This window comes from Xyrauchen texanus, chromosome 33 (assembly GCF_025860055.1).
Source record: "Xyrauchen texanus isolate HMW12.3.18 chromosome 33, RBS_HiC_50CHRs, whole genome shotgun sequence".
NCBI lineage: Eukaryota > Metazoa > Chordata > Actinopteri > Cypriniformes > Catostomidae > Xyrauchen > Xyrauchen texanus.
In genome coordinates this window covers 25,801,192-25,818,834 of record NC_068308.1, presented here as the reverse complement: position 1 = coordinate 25,818,834, position 17,643 = coordinate 25,801,192, and the positions used below count along the sequence as shown (strand labels likewise).

General features: G+C 37.1%; 1 protein-coding gene across 1 annotated transcript in view; it reads right to left on the bottom strand.

The window, feature by feature from the left end:
* Positions 1 to 2,738: 2,738 nt before the first annotated feature.
* The window catches only part of LOC127626504 (urotensin-2 receptor-like), a 93,487-nt gene continuing 78,582 nt past the window's right edge, over positions 2,739 to 17,643 (bottom strand). The window contains exon 3 of the mRNA XM_052102315.1: positions 2,739 to 6,796. The gene's annotated coding sequence lies outside the window, so the exon portion shown is untranslated. The remainder of the gene's footprint in view (positions 6,797 to 17,643) is intronic.

Sequence of the window (17,643 nt, the reverse complement as noted above, 5' to 3'; positions counted from 1 at the left end):
TTCAGCTTTGATCACAAATTGTATTTTACAATATATTCAAATAGAAAAATGTTCCATTAAATTGTAAAAAGAGTTCACAATATCACTGTTTTTACTGTATTTTTGATCAAATAAATGCAGCCTTGGTGAGCAGAAGAGGCTTCTTTTAAACGGTAGTGTAGGTCTAAAATTTTTAAGTGAAGTCTTTATGTAAAGAACATGTATAGTCAGATTACTTCTTTAAACTTAAAACTTGATTTTTATCATTAAGTCTCCTCACATTCATCCTCTTTCTGTTAAATTCCTCAGTGATAGGCCCAGGGAAGGGGTCTTTGTCTCCTCAGGTGTGAATCACATGAATATTTGTGATAATTCATGCCTCCTCGCATATGACCTTTCTAACACTAAAAGTGTCTTACAAAAGTTAAATGACTATATTGTTTTGTATGAATGAGTGATCATGATGGTTTTCACATACTTATTTAGCAAAAACTCTAGGCTACAAGATCCAGTTCTCAAAAGTCTTGTGGACGAATGTTTAGTATGTGTTATATTTTCAAAAAACATGCATAAATGTTATTTTCTCAAATATACAAACATGTACATACATGTTGCTCACATATTATTGCAGCCCAGTTTGTGCTGAATACAGCATTATCAGACATTAATGTGTTTTTAAGCAAATGAAAAAAGCACAAATGTCAAGGCATGTCAAAACTTCTCCATAGTCCAAAACACCCTCAGAACCCACAGGGTTGTATGATTGTATGATTCATCTCATTCTACTAAGAATGGTAACTATTCAACTTGATAATATTCCCCAACAATCATGTTTCTCATAATATGTAATGTATTATCCATGTTGTAAAACTAATGAATTAACCAGTATGATTTGTAACCAGGGGTTTTCATGTTTTGATACTTACATGTGTAATAATTAATGAAAGCATGTCACATTTAGTATGTAAATTGTTGCTTGTTTACGTAGAGAATTTTAATGTCTCTTGCACTGGTTTCAAGGTATACAATTGTAAACATGATTAAACATTCAATATTTGATCCACACAAAGGATTGTAAATCAACTTTGAAAGGACAGACCAGTCGACCAGGTGCCACTTCTGATTGGCTCAGGACACCTTTGGGGGTGTGGCTAATTTCAGTTCAAAACTTTCCTTCCAAGATAGAATTCTCTCTCTTCTTCTCTCTTGCTATGCTCTCTTGAAACCATAGCTTGGTCCCCTCTCTTCGGCTCTCTTGCTTCTTTCTAATCCGCCGTGTAGAGTCTAAGGAAAACTCAGGACACAAAAGTCCAGAGGAAGCCTCTCTCACTCTCTGCTTTAAGGTTCACACACCCAACGGGAGTCGCAAGTCTTCCTTGCAGAATCCTTGATTCATCCAAACAATAAATATCCACATAGTCCAAGATATCGACAAACAAACTTTCTAAACGTCAAAGAACCAAGCAACATTATGAAATGCAATGCAAGGAAACGCAACACAAGGAAATGAAACGACAAGCAAGTACATCTCCAGACTTTTGCTCAAAGTGCTGGTGTATTAGTTGAATGCTTTGGGTAATCCGATTGCAAATCGATTTAGACTCAAAGAAGGATAAATATTCGTAAGGTATTGTCAACAGACATAAAGTAAATTTTATCTGTATTGTTCATTTATTATACATTCTGTCACTTTACTCACAAAACTGTGTTAGATTAGTATATGTTTAGAATAACAATACAGTTTGTCTGTATTCAAAGAAAATTTGACTGTGGTATATTTTTATAAATAATCTCATCCCTGTTTTTAAAAGATTTTGCTTCAATGATATACCTAAATATGTGTGATATTATTTTCAATAAGCCATGAGAATAATATTACTCCAATAAGTGAATTAATCATAATTCCCTTATTAAAGCTAATTCCTTACATACAATTTTGAGCAGATACAATAATAATTTGTATTACGATTTTAATGGTGGAGAAATTTGTTCAGAAAAATAATCTAGTTATTTGTCATTTATCTTTCTTATAATGGTTGTTGAACGTGACTAATTCCATTATAAATTTCCTTACATAATAATGATATAGAGTAAGGACAGTGTAAATTATTTACTAGCTCACATACTGTTTTCCAACATATAATGGTGGGAGAATTGCAGCACTTTAAACCGTACCATGTACATCTACATCAACTGAAATTTGCGACATATAATGGTGGAGAATTGCGGCACTTTAATCTGTACCATGTACATTTATAATATCAAATTTCATACAATGGCATAGCACAGATCCAATGCTGCAAACATGACACTTTCAGGAGTGCCAACACAAATATCTTGTATCATGCACATCGACAAGTACACAGAGAACAAATGAATGGCCACTCTTTGCGATTAATTTAATCATGATACCCATCCTTTTATTTATTAAAGTTTATTTTCCACACCATTCAATATAATAGATGGCAGTCATGGAACTAGCCCATAATACAAAAAACAAACAAACATATAATTTCTTTGCCAAAGATGTTTTAAATTAAAAATAAATAGCTACACAATACTTGGAGAAAAGCATCAGTGTGCTTTTTTGGAACACAAACAGCCCAATTCTATTCAATTATTTTTTAGCTTACTTATGAACAAAATGTCAGCAAAATTCCCTGTATTAAATTAAATAAATTAGTCTACCATATGAATAAAGCATTAAATAAATTAATATAATTATATAATATAATAAAAATAATATATTTTGACCTATATATGCATTTTCTTAAAATGCACAAACTTAAATTAGCCTTACCCTGTTCTTTAGATGAAAAAAGTCGGTTGAATGACATTCACAGAATGTTCTACACTTTTCAAGACTATAAACTATTAGAACTACTTGTTCAATGCGGAGTTCAATTTCAGAAAACAAGCTTTTGAACATTTTAAAACTTTTAATTATTTCAAATATAAGCCTCTTTTCCTCAGATTGGCTTTGCTGAGCTCCTTCAGAAAATGTAAATTGCATTTTGGCGCTAAAATCAAGTTCAGTTGGTAATTAAAATTCGACCCACACGACTCCAGTTGACAAATTAAGTTCTTCTAAATGCAAAAACTTACTTTATTTGTCGACTGGAGTCGTGTGGATTATTTTGATGCACCCTAAATATGCATTTTGGATCGTCAAATAATGGAGAACATTCACTTGCATTGGTTAGAGGAGGAGGTCTGAAATGAAAACCTAAAAATCTTAAATTCTGTTTTGATGAAGAAAGAAACTCGGATACATCTGGGATGGCCTGAGGGTGAGTAAATTATCATCAGATTTTCATTTTTGGGTGAAATATTCCTTTAATGAGAGGATTGTTAAAATTACTGTAAACCCCATAGCAACAGCAATAAGTCTATTGTGCAGCTCATTGGCTGGCATTTAAATCTAAAAGACACTCCTAGCTTCTTTTGACATATTGCTTATTAAAAATCTGAATGTAATGACTGTTCATTGTAATTTTAAAAGAATACTAACAGTAAAAAGCTTTTTATTCAGTTGTGCCATTTCAATACATGAATATCTTTTGCATTGTCTGTTATAAAAGAAAAACAGAAAAATAGCCTAGAATGACTGAATAATATTTCATGTGCTTATCTACTTACCATAAAGTGAATTTTTACTGTTTATTGAGTGCATAGTACATGTCTTAGCAAGCATCATTTAAATAAGCTACAGTGAGAAATTTAGCAACTTTACATAGACTTTACAATATCACAATTGCAAAACAAATATACAGTAAGAAGCCATAGAAATACGTAATCTGTTTAGGCCTTAACAAAGAGCATAGCATTAAAAATAATATAATATTTGCATTTCTGATTTGCATTATTAACTGCCTTTAAGGAACAGGTTGTTTGTATAATTTTTACACTAAATCTCTTTCCAAAAACATAACCATAATAAATCATTATAAATACATTAACTTGTTACACAGCAGATTAGAATGTGTACTTTTTAGTGATTTGAAACCTAGTCTTTCTCCCTTGAGGTATGAAATTCAGCCTTGGAACTCAGAATTTTCTGTGGAAAGCTTTCTCCCTCTGATTTACATCACATTTTTTTATCCCACTTTATATAAGGTATATTTTATGATTATGCACTTTAATTACATTTAGTGGCTAGAAGGTAGTCCTCATTCTCTCAAAATCTTACAAGGTTTTCATGCAAAATTATCTGTTTATTTTGAGTCTGGCAGCAAAACTGCTCCAAGCCCGTTCCTAACCCCTAACTCTAACTCTAACCCAACATAACTATACCCTACCTCAAACTTTGGTAGCAGAAAATGCAAAAATTATAATATATTTTAAGAACAACATGAATATACAACAATTACATGGTATCAAAATCTTAATGTACATATATTGTATTTTAAGACACCTGTATAAATTGAGTCAGATATTTTGTTGTCTTTTAGAAAATAATGGTTTATATTTTCCTCTGCTATCAAAGAGCATGTCTTAATAGGTGCAAAATAGGCTCTTATGTTTTCTTTTATATTTTAATAGAATATGTGATCATTGATTGCCATTAGCTTTTGTGTAAACAAAGGTGTAGACAAAATGTAACTTAAACATAGCTGTAATATTTACAAGCAATCTTTCTATATCCTTTTTACCACACTCTGTACATTTAACATGTAACACCACTGAAATTGAGTATATTTATAAACTTTGTATCAAAACAAAATAGTTAATTCAACATTTCAGAGCAACATACAGACTACATCTATTTGGTAGTACTGTTCATCTTTTGTGTTTAACAAATACTGTGTCCAAAAATAATAAGCACCATTTCGACATTGTGCATTGAAGATAAATTAAGAATTTCTTGGGAGTCAGAATGATAAAAGTTACCTAATTTTTACTCCACAATTCTCATGTTGTGCATATCATTTGTGAACTCCATGTAGACCACCTGCTTTCATAACTCATTAAAATTCAAAACCAAGCATCCTCTGCATTGTAACTGTGGAGAACACAGATCTCAGGTCAGCATAAGGTCAACATAAAGCCTCCAGTCTTGTCAACTTCAAATTCTGTGAGTCTAGGGAACAGGATGGTGGCGACAGAGCCCTCACTGATCATACAGAACAAATTTAACAGGCCCAGGTAACACTGGCGGACCAGAGGAGTGTCCGGGGTGGCTCTACAGGAAAAATAATTGATTAGTTCACCTCCCGAGATGTTCTTTGGGTATGAGTCTTTCGTTCATTTAACAGGTGACAGCCTCATCTGTGCTCATAGACTCTGTGCAGGAAACATAATTGATGAATTAGTTTCATGTATTTAATGCGGACAGTGTTGACACAATATGTTATCCCAAGTGTAAAATGAGTTAATATATAATTAATGCTTGATTTGGGTCTATTCCCAACAATAACTTAAGAATAAATAAAACCATGAGAGGATGCATCATGAAGGAAAAATAAATGACAATTTATTTAAAATCAACTCAATAAACAAGCAAATAATATGGGCTTTCCTTATTTTCTGACCAGAAGATAAAAGTCATACAAAGTTTAAAACATTACTCTTTATTACCTGATTCAATAGAATGGGATAACACATCATTAGAGAAATATTCACAAAGATATGAATTGCAAGAAATAAAGAAGCTACAATTAGTGACCAGAAACACTTTGTGTGACTGTAAGGACAAAATAAAGCATCTCAAACTGCTTGTTGGGAGTATTAAGAAGTATTAAGTAACTTCTGCTTGCAATAGAGACTTCACAGATGTCAATGAACAACTTGTACTCAAAGACCGACGGGAGGTGAACTATTCAGTTCTGTTTCCTGTACAGAGCTGTCCCCTTGCCAAATGAACGAAACATGAGCACGGATTTTGCACAAGCGTGGCTGTGACAAAATGAACAAATCACTTTCTGAGACTACTCATTCACCCAAGTCAAATAAAAGATTAGTCCAAAATTAATGAATCGTTCATGAATGACCCATTGCTACGGCACATTTTTAAAATCGATGACAAGGGAGAGAAAAACTTAATGTTGGTTGTGAGATACAGAAGAATAAGAAGAACATATAGAAGAAGGAGAGAATATTTCCAAAGCTCCATGAGCTCGTTTCCCGATTGGCTAAAACATAATATTTGAAGAAAGTTTTAAGGTTTAGCATCGGCTTTAGGTTTCCTGAACAACTTGAGCTGCTGTGTAAGTTAACGTTAGACCTTTGACTACATTAACAGACAGTTAATCAGATAAGAGAGATCGGTTCCCAATTTAGCCTAACATACATTATGTTTACATCTGTGCTAGTAATACACTTTCACTCATATACACTGCAGTGTTGTAAATTACAGTATATTAATCTCACAACAATGATAATTATTTTGACAATCTTAGAAGAAATAGAAAAGTTGTCCTCTATTGGTAATTGCCTTGTTATGAAATTTGATCCTTGAAGATAAAGTGTGATGTATGAGCAAAATAAAAAGAACAGCATTTTATTTTAACTGCAGTTCACAGTGAAAATATCCCAGAGTTTGGGGAATCTAATGAAGTAATAATTGTTTTTTCTTAAGAGTTGTCCATGATTGAAACTAATCAACTGGTAAGGTGATGCAACTCCAACCCCACATTGACCTCTTACTGTGGAAAAGATACTTTTCATGGATAGAATAAACTTTCTTGAAATATCTTGCTTTGCTTCTCTCGTCTGCTCTGCTCCTACACCTCTTTTCTCCCTCTTCTGTTCAAAGAAGGGAGATACCAGCCTTCTTGGCTTGCTTTGCACTTGTCCTTCCCCAGACAGTCATCTTCACCTGTAACAGCAGCAAAAGCAAACAGTTAAACTCTGGGCAGTTGATTTGGTAGATAGACATGCTGTTGGTATGTCTGTTCATGCTAACCCAGACCACTCTCCCTTATGGTCAGGTTATGAGCAGAAGGGGGAGAGAGAACAGTTTTTGACTCTTCCCTCTGTGTGGAATTGATTTAGCCATGCACATTGGCCAAGACTCTGCTGTATCTAGCCTTTCATTTTCCAATATTACCTATTACGGTAGTGCTCAGTTACTAGAATGCATTGCCTACAGGGTGTGAGCCATAAAAAATTGTGGTTTATAGATTCTGCACTCTAATGCATTGTATACAGGCTCTAATACTGCATCCGTATTCACAAATATTTTTATCTTACCACTAGGAGTTCTCCAAGTTTTTGCTTAAACCCTATTTACAAAACAGCTAAGAGCAAGTTTTATGCAGGAATATTTTAATAAATAAATGTAAGGTGGAGCTGACCTCATTGCTATAGATGACATCATGTTTTATGAAAGTGATCTATTAAATCACCCACTGTCATTGATAGACAGGGAACCCCTATTTGTCAGCATACACAGAAAATGATAGTACTCGTATCGGGCCAATCCCTCTTCCCTCTGCAGGAATAAAATAAGCTATGAATTGCCAGGACGATGTCTGTTCTTGAAAGGGCATATCATTTACCATACATTACTTGAACTCAGTATCAGTGTCATCATTTCATATTTAAGAGTGTGAGTACATTAATATAATGACGTGGTTACACATGTGTGCATAGATCTTCTTAGACCAGTTTGAAAACATGAGAAACATTTTAATGTGTTTAAACCATTTAAATCTAGAGCATCAGTTTTTTAATTTTATCCATCTTTACTGGGTAAATGGGGATTCTCTCACGTGCTCATGCCTTCTCTCTCTCTCTCTCTCTCTCTCTCCCTCTCTCTCTCTCTCTCTCTCTCTCTCTCTCTCTCTCTCTCTCTCTCCTGTGTGTGTGGTGTGAGAGCTCGCATTCCCAAGTGCTTGCCAGTCATCCAGGATTTGTTTTAATGCTAATTACGGTCAACTAAAGTCGTGTCTAGAAGGGATCCCACTTTTATCAATCTTGCAAGATACTTATGGCTAATTTATATTTACTTGTCAAACAGGCTTCTCTTAGTTTACATACAAATGATGACGAAATGCAGTGAAGTTTTTGTTCTGACAAGATGTTCGTTTGGTGAGATATCTCCTGTTCTTGCACATCTCTGAAATTCTTGACCCAAGAGAATTTGGCTGGTTGAAGAGTGTTGATGACTGGTTAATCATGTTCGTGGGTGTGGTTTGGACGTGACACTTGTAATTTACAATTGCTCGTGCCATCTGAGGTGTTGTTACCTAGGTTATTGTGGTTAAAATGGATAACTTACAAGCCGTCTCTCAGAGATTGCGTGGAAGTATATTTTTTACATGATTTGTGACAAAAACTTTGGCCTCGACAAATGAGTGGATAGAGATTTGAATTTTTAAAAGTGAAAGGGGCCGTGACAAGTTTGAAAAGCAAAGAAGTGGTACAGCGCTAAAAGTGGCAGTCCACTGAGAGAAAAACCTGCATTATTGGCTTTACTTGTGGCTGGAACAGTACGTTGACACCATGGCACTGTGACATCACCCTAAACTAACTAATTTTAACATTATGTTGCGTGTAGTATAAAAACAGTGGCTTTGTTCGCTTAGGGTGCTTTAGTGTGTCCAGGACAAAAAAGTTTGGCTTCTTCCAAAATATAATCTTCTATCTATGTCTGCTACTTTTGGTCATGAGATATTATCATTGAGATATTATTGGTCACTAGAGAAATAAATCAATCAGATGCATCTCTGTTGTTAAGAGTCTAGCTGAGTGGACTAGTTCTAACTAATTTGCTCCTTGCATATGAAAGCCTGGGTTCTAATCCATTCAAACGTAACTTTATATTTTAATAAACAAAGACTGCATCCGCATCTCAGTGGACGTATATCTTGAGTGGGGACACATTTGTTTGAATTTTTCTTTGCGATTAACCTGAATTGAGTGCAAGAAGCAGAACACAAACACAATCTCAACAAGGTTTGTTTTAAATTTCCATTTCTAAAAGAAATAAAAGTATTTAAACAGCTGCTATTTATTTCAACACAAACAGTTTTTAGTTCATAAATTACTGTGAATTTCAGTTAATTAAGTCATAATAATAAATATAATAGATCATTAGGATCAATTATATTTGCCACCCGCAGCTGGAACCAGCTTCCAGAAGAGGTTAAATGTGCCCCAAGAGTAGCCACATTTAAATCCAGACTGAAAACACATCAGTTTAGCTGTGCATTGTCTGTCTGAGCATTGTGCTGCACTTATTGATTTCACTGAATCATTTTACTTTTGTCTTTCTTTAATTTTAATTATTCTATTTTATTCTTTTTTTATTTGTTTTTTCTATATTTCTTTCTCAATGTGTGTGTAAACAAATGTTGGTTATCCTCTGTTTGATTAGGGAAGGTTAACAACAATTGAAGTGAGTGTTAACAATTTTTGGTTGTCCTCTGTTTGATCAGGGAAGGGTAACAACAGTTATGGATGGTGTTAACAATTTAATATAATTTTTTTATTTAAAAAAAACAAACATTTTAAGAGGTCTTTTATGTTAAGCAGATCTTCAAAACATTTGTGCTAATTTAAACTGGTAAATATTACACACTAATATATTTATTTATAATAAAGTATTAACATTGCACAATTCAAATCTAGTTTATTTACTACACATTTATAACTATAGAATAAAAATAACTTAAAATGAATGTAGTTTCTTCTCAAGACTGTTCTTTTTGTGGGCCTGGGTAGCTCAGAGAGTAAGAATCCAGGGTGTGCTTAGTGACTCCAGCCAGGTCTCCTAAGCAACCAAATTGGCCCGGTTGCTAGGGAGGGTATTAGTGATTCTCGCTCTCAATGGGGTGCGTGGTAAGTTGTGCGTGGATAGCGGGGAGTAGCATGAGCCTCCACGTGCTGGGAGTCTCCACAGTGTCATGCACAACGAGCCACGTGATAAGATGCGTGGACTGACGGTCTAAGAATCGGAGGCAACTGAGACTTGTCCTCCACCACCCAGATTGAGGTGAGTAACCACACCACCACGAGGACCTACTAAGTAGTGGGAATTGGGCATTCCAAATTGGGAGAAAATGGGATAAAAAAGAAAGACTGTTCTTTTTTGTTCAACTGTAAACTGAGAAATGTTTACACACGTGGGATTGACCTGGGAATTTTTATGAATATGTTGCTTAAGGTATTATTTTTTTATGATGATGATTATTATTATTATTATTAATAATAATAATAATAATAATATTTTTCCTTCCCTGTTAGTGTTTTTAATATTACAGTGATTGTGAATGATATGATGATTATAAATAATGATTATGATGATAATGTTTGGATTATGATTTACTTTTCCCAGAGGACACAAAAATTTTATAACAAATTGGTCACAAAATAAGTAAAGACTACTCCAGTTCTTTGTTGTCCATATTGCCAGCTCACAACCAACCATTCACATTCCTTTTCCACAGCTTTGTTTGCACATAAGCCTGAGAATAATCTTGAATTCACGTGTCACTGATCAGCTGGCTTGTACTATTGCCCAGGAAGGTGCTGACAAACAGCAACTGGTGAGTGCTCTGTCTTGTCATGACATGAGTTAAAATCTGCCACAACCTCTGACACTATCTGAAACTGAGATATAAGTCTGCACTTTATATAGCTCTTGAATAACAGAGCAATAATAGAACAGCCTGTATGATTGCTCCAATGAATTGCTGAACTGGTGAATAGAGAACTTGCTGCCCCTGTGTCTTTGCATTACTGCTGTGTTTGTATAGGTATTGCTGCATTCTTCTCACCCTCTCAACAATATTGGGTCATAAAGACCATTTGTGCTGCATTATTAAACATGTAAGCCTTATTTTCTTGGTATAAGATAACACTCACACAGCAATATTGCATAGTCTGCACTGTAGCATAAAAGGAAAATTTGTGTTTAAAATAAAGCATCATAATTTAAATTAGGAGTGTTACTGTAGGTATGACAAAAATCTTATTGAACATCACACTGTATGAGTAAAAATATATCACAATAATTTGCCTTATTGTTTTTATAAAATGGCATTATCAGCAATATGATGAACATTACAAAAATCTGGAGTTCTGACAAGTTTGCACTTAACTTGCTGCAAACTTGCATCACTCATTATTTTCACATGCAAAAGAGTTTGCGATTTGCCATAAATGTTTGGCAGAAGTTTGCAGCTCTTCATTGGTAGCAGTGAACCTGCAGCAAACTTTTGGCGACATCGTTCCACCATATACAGTTAGTAAAGTACACAGTGAAACGAGACAACGTTCCTCCAGGACCATGGTGGTACATAAAAACAACATAGGACAAACCCAGATTAAACACAGATTAAATAACATTTCTACATAAACATCTCTAAAAATGCCAAATGTAAACATAATATACTATGAGATAGTGTTCTATACGTTATTGAGGTAGCAGCCAGGTATAAAGTGACAATAATTAGTGCAACTCAGGACAAGTGTGTGTCAGTCCAGTATCTGAGTATTGAGGAGTCTGATGGCTTGGGGGGAGAAGCTGTGACACAGTCAGGCCGTGAGGGCCCGAAAGATTTGGTAGCTCTTGCCAGACGGCAGGAGGGTGAAGAGTTTGTGTGAGGGGTGTGTGGGGTCATCCACAATGCTGGTTGCTTTGCAGATGCAGCGTTTTTTGTAAATATCTTTGATGGAGGGAAGAGAGACCCCGATGATCTTCTCAACTGTCCCCACTATTCTCTGCAGGGCTTTGCGGTCCGAAACGGTGTAAGTCCCAAACCATGCAGTGACTCAGCTGCTCAGGATGCTCTCAATAGTCCCTCTATAGAATGTAGTGAGGATGTGCTTTCCTCAGACTTCGAAGAAAGTAGAGACGCTGCTGGGCTTTTTTGGCAATAGAGCTGGTGTTGAGGGACCAGGTGAGTTTCCCATGGTAAATAAAAAGGTCTGCATCTAACAGTCAAAAGCTCCACCAGCGATGAGCAGTAACTAGAGACTAGCATAGAATTATTGCACCATTCCGTGTTGATGTAAACACACAAGCCACCACTGCGAGTCTTACCACACAGAGCTGAATTTCTGTCGGCATGAAACGAGGCGAGCCCATGTAGTCCAGTTTATTGTCCAGGGATCAAACATTTTAGAGCATGATAAACGGTAGAGCCGACCGTCTAGGGTTTGTTTTTAGCCTATCATGGACCCCTGCCCTCTTGCCGTGCTTTCGCTTCCTCACACACTGCTTACGATGTCCCCTCCCCCGGTCAACGGCATCAGGCGATGCCAATGACTGAAGGCCTGGTCTCCGCAGCAAGCGTGTCAAATGTGATGTAAATATGCCCATATTGTAAAATCAGCATATTATAATGATTTCTGAATATCATGTGACACTGAAGACTGCAGTAATGTTGCTGAAAATTCAGCTTTGATCACATTCAAATAGAAAACTGTTCTTTTAATTTGTAAAAAGAGTTCATAATATCACTGTTTTTACTGTATTTTGGATCAAATACATGCAGCCTTGGTGAGCAGAAGAGACTTCTTTTAAGCTGTAGTGAAGGTCTAAAATTAAGTAAAGTTTTTATGTACAGAATATGTATTGTCAGATTACTTCTTTTAACTTAAAACTTGATTTTGATAATTACGAATCCTGATCAGGATGTTTTTCACATCATTTTGCAGCAGAAACTCTAGGATACAAGATCCAGTTCTCAAAAGTCTTTTGGACAAATGTTTAGGGTGTGGCCTTATTTCAATTACTTAATTACAAATACAAACACCATGCACAAAAGGTTTTTTCTCAAAAATAAAAACATGTACACACATGTTGCTTACATATTATTGTAGCCCAGTTTGTGCTGAATACAGTTTTATCGAACTTTAGCCATTAAAGTTTTAAGTAACTGAAAAAAGCACAAATATCAAGGCATGTCAAAACTTCTCCAGGGCCCAAAACACCCTCAGACCCCAGAGGGTTAAGGTTTTAGACTCACAATTAAGTCGTGTTTTTGTTCAAAGCTAATTTGGCATATTGTGATTGGATATAATGAGCCTGTTGTATTATATTTTTAATGATGGAGGATTTTACACAGATTTCTATACTGATCATTTGTCATTTATCCTACTTATAATGCTGGTCAAACATGGCTAATTCCAATATACAATTGCCTACATATTATTGGTGAAGGTATATGGGCATTTTATTCAATTCCGTGTGCATTTATACTACCAAATTTCCCTATAGAGCTATCCATTTTATAATAGCTGATATATATACAGTTAGACCATACATCAGTTAAAATACCTGAAGTTGAAAATATTAATGCACCAAGGTGGGCCATTTCTCAGCAACTATAAATAACCTACAGTTTACACAACCTACACTGTTAACACCAGACATGTGTTGTGTGCCATCACAACATTATTCTGCCCAGACATACTTTTAATTACAAAAATAGAAGATGAACATGGCAGCCAAACAGCTTATGGTTGTCAGGTCAGCAAATTTTAGCAAACTCATATGTGATTATGTGGCTAATTTGGTTAGGAATAAAGCCTTGACTGAACCAGATGTACTGTCAAAGCACAATAGTAATGACTTTCTTAACTGATAAAATAGAAATCATCAGAAATAAAATTGTAATTATGCAATCAACTGTCACAAAACCTCAGTAAACAGTTTCTTATAATTTTCCTCACGAGCAACTTCAGCCATACCCCCAGCCATACTTTTAATTATAAAATAGTAGATGAACATGGCTGTCAAACAGCTTATGGTTGCAAACATATTAATTATAACTTATAAGCAAGTGCCAGCGCAGTAAATGGGTATTAACCTAAATTATTGTAGGGTATGCTGTGTGTTGGAGTCAATGGCAAATCTAGTGACTTTTTGGACAAACCTTAGCTACTTTCCATAGAAGAGTTGCCAGTACTGCCGCACGAGTGCAAGGTCTTGCTTTGCCACCACAGGCACACCTCTCTCTGTGTCTACTCTATTCAGTGAGTGGCAGGCAGAGGAGCAGCACATTCAGTTGACTTCACAGCAGATGACACAGATGTGAATGAGCTGTCATGTGCAACCAGAGTTGCCAAGGATCAATCAATAATATGTATGGTTTGTGCCTTTTTTTTTTTTATTTAAACAATTCAATTTGACCATTATTTTTCTTGTTTATCACTCACTGTTACCCAGACAGAGGCTATGCACTACGTAAGAGAAAAAAATAAGACATTCTATCGCTTCTAAATTTCTCTCCAAGTGATCATTTTTAATGAAAATTTAGTCTTTAACTTATGTTATAAAATGTCTAGGTTACGGATGTAAAATCCGTTCCTTGATGGAGGGAACGAGACGTTGTGTCGACGAAGCAACACTAGGGGTCTCTCTTGAGAGCCTTTCACATCTCTGATCTATGAGAAAAGGCCAATGAGAAATTGGCAGACAGAATTTGCATGTCCCACCCCTGGGGATATGGGTATAAAGGGAGGGAAATGCGTCTGTTTCATTCAGGATTTTTCTGAGCAGCCGACAATGAGGTTCGGCCGCAACAATGCCTCGGTTCAGCGACGTGGCCAGGAGGACACAACATCTCGTTCCCTCCATCAGGGAACGGAGGTTACATCCATAACCTAGACGTTCCCCGTCTGTCGCTCACTTCAACGTTGTGTCAAAGAAGTGACACTAGGGTCCAATTTAAATCACGCCATGTGCTGAGCCGTGTACGTGTACTACTGACACATGAGCGGGCAGGTATTTTATGTGCCAAAGCGACCGGCTGTGTCAGACTGCATGTACCCGTGGGCCGCTACGCCATCGAGGGTAGTGAGAGCGGATGAGCGAGAGGCACGCTGATGGATGGAGAAGGGTGTCTTCCACGAACTCATCAGCTCATCATGCACTTCCAGGAAGAAAGGAACTGGGGGTAGCGCGGCTGTGAGCGGTGCGCAGACCCGAGGAACCAATCATCCTGCCGCGAAGGCTGTGGGGAGGAGGGAGGGTTCCAGTCCAGCCCCACGCTGATGGCGGCCCGGGCAACATATCAGACACCTGGGCATCAGCCTCAAACTGGGTGTGCTTGCCCGAAGCTGGTCACTCTCCGATGCAGCGGTGAGCTCATCCAGCTCGGGGGGCTCAAGAGGATAGGTGGGCTGGCTGTGAGGCAAGCTGCTGTTGCCTCGAGCCCGGATGGAAGTCAACAAGCCCGCGGGGGTGTACCCGGCGAAACCGAGTCCGCTGCCATCCCCAAATCGCCTCCTTCGCCAGCCGGATCATCCTCAATCCCGTGGGAAGACGCAGGGGGCGGCTGGAGTGGTGTTCCTTTTGAGGAAGGAAAGCCGCGACCGCAACATTGCCATGGTCATATTCTTGCAGTGAGAACATGAGCCATCCACAAACGCTGCCTCTGTGTGATCACTGCCCAGACACACGAGGCAGCGCCTGTGCCATTTTCCCTCCCTTTATACCTGTATGTCTGGGGGTGGGACATGCAAATTCTGTCTGCCAATTTCTCATTGGCCTTTTCTCATAGATCAGAGATGCAAAAGGCTCTCAAGAGAGACCCCTAGTGTCGCTTCTTCGACACAACGTCGAAGTGAGGGACAGACGGGGAATCAGGATTTTAGCAGTGCAGAGCACCAGCTTGGAAATTGCTTGGAAGTGACTACTGGTTAACATGTAGTCTTAATGGGCGGCGTTTCAGTCACTGTTTCACACTCGATCCGTTGTCTGACAACAGAACCAGAACAAATATGTAAATGAGAACATCTTTATTTTTGAATTTGGCTGTATTAAAATACAGTATGTGAGCACAGAAATTTGGAGAGAAGCAAACACATGTAAAGGGCTGACACAAGGCAGAATGCAAATACAACATGATGACATCGTGAATATGCTAATTAATGCATACCGTCATCTAGCAACATTTAGTGACTTTTTGAGCAGGCTTTAGCTACTTTTCATTGAAAGTAGTTGGCAACACTGGCTATTACTCTGTGCAATGAGTAAAACAGCGGGACTTCAGCAAGGTGACATCTGCCAGACAGACCAGCTGCTCTCTGCCCTACTGATCACAGATTAGCCAACAGATTGCTTACACTACAATCGATAAACAACTGGTTGAATTCCATTAGCTGAATTCCACTCAAAACCACTTCATGATTAAAACATTCTTCTGAAGGCTGTTAAAACCACTACTAAATGTTTTCCTCTATAATACCTATAATAGATTGCACATATGCCACTCACAATTTCAAATTAAAGTAAAATTAATTCAACAGTCATGTTCTCCATTAGTTCTTGTTTGGCTTTCCTTACATAAACTTCTCCCCTTATGTGCGCAATAAATGATTGTTCTCCAGAAATGGCAAAAACAGGAAGACGACATCATTATGTGCAAACGGTCATTAGAAATGAGCCCAAAGTAAATGAAGCCTGTGCTTATTATAAACATAATTACTTTGCATCAGGGCCAGAGAATCAGGGGCTGAGCAGCCTTGCAGAGCAGGCCACAAGCTCTTTACTGTGATTACAAGGAAATAGAGAAGAAATGTCATCAATGGGTGAAAAGAAGAAGGGAAAATCCAAAAAAAATTATTTAGTCAGGCATCAAACTATCATCTGGCCTGTGAGCTCCTACAGCAGCATTGCATGAGTGAATTCCCAGCATGTTCTGGTCAGACGGAATTGAAGTACTTAGGCTGTACAATTTTGTATGCTTCTCACACACTACTCCAAGTCAATTTAATCACTTTTGTGAAAATACAATACAGGAAGAAAAAATTAAATGTTAAGAAATCTTTAATCTCAATTTCCAGTTGCATAGCTGTACCAGTCTGCTTAGTCACTTTATTGCAATGATTACTGTTAAGTAGCTGTTGTAATTGACACAAATTTGCTTGTGCTCACTATATGCCTTTGTTTTTTTTTTCCACTAAAGAGTTCAAAACAATATTTAAGAGGAGTGGTTCTGGATATTGCTTACTATTTACTGGCTATGCATTGACATGGTGACCGTGATTTTGATCACCACAATTTTTTCAAGTAGCAACATACAGGTGAAACTCGAAAAATTAGAATATCGTGCAAAAGTTCATTAATTTCAGTAATTCAACTTAAAAGGTGAAACTAATATATTATATAGCCTCATTACAAGCAAAGTAAGATATTTCAAGCCTTTATTTGATATAATTTTGATGATTATGGCTTACAGCTTATGAAAACCCCAAATTAAGAATCTCAGAAAATTAGAATATTACATGAAATCAATAAAAAAAAGGATTTTAAATACAGAAATGTCGGCCCTCTGAAAAGTATAATCATGCATATGTACTCAGTACTTGGTTTGGGCCCCTTTTGCATTAATTACTGCCTCAATGCGGCGTGGCATGGATGCTATCAGCCTGTGGCACTGCTGAGGTGTTATGGAAGACCAAGATGCTTCAATAGCGGCCTTCAGCTCTTCTGCATTGTTTGGTCTCATGTCTCTCATCTTTCTCTTAGCAATGCCCCATAGATTCTCTATGGGGTTCAGGTCAGGTGAGTTTGCTGGCCAATCAAGCACAGTAATACCATGGTCATTGAACCAGGTTTTGGTACTTTTGGCAGTGTGGGCAGGTGCCAAGTCCTGCTGAAAATGAAGTCAGCATCTCCATAAAGCTTGTCTGCTGAAGGAAGCATGAAGTGCTCTAAAATGTCCGGTAGGCGGCTGCGTTGACTCTGGACTTAATAAAGCACAGTGG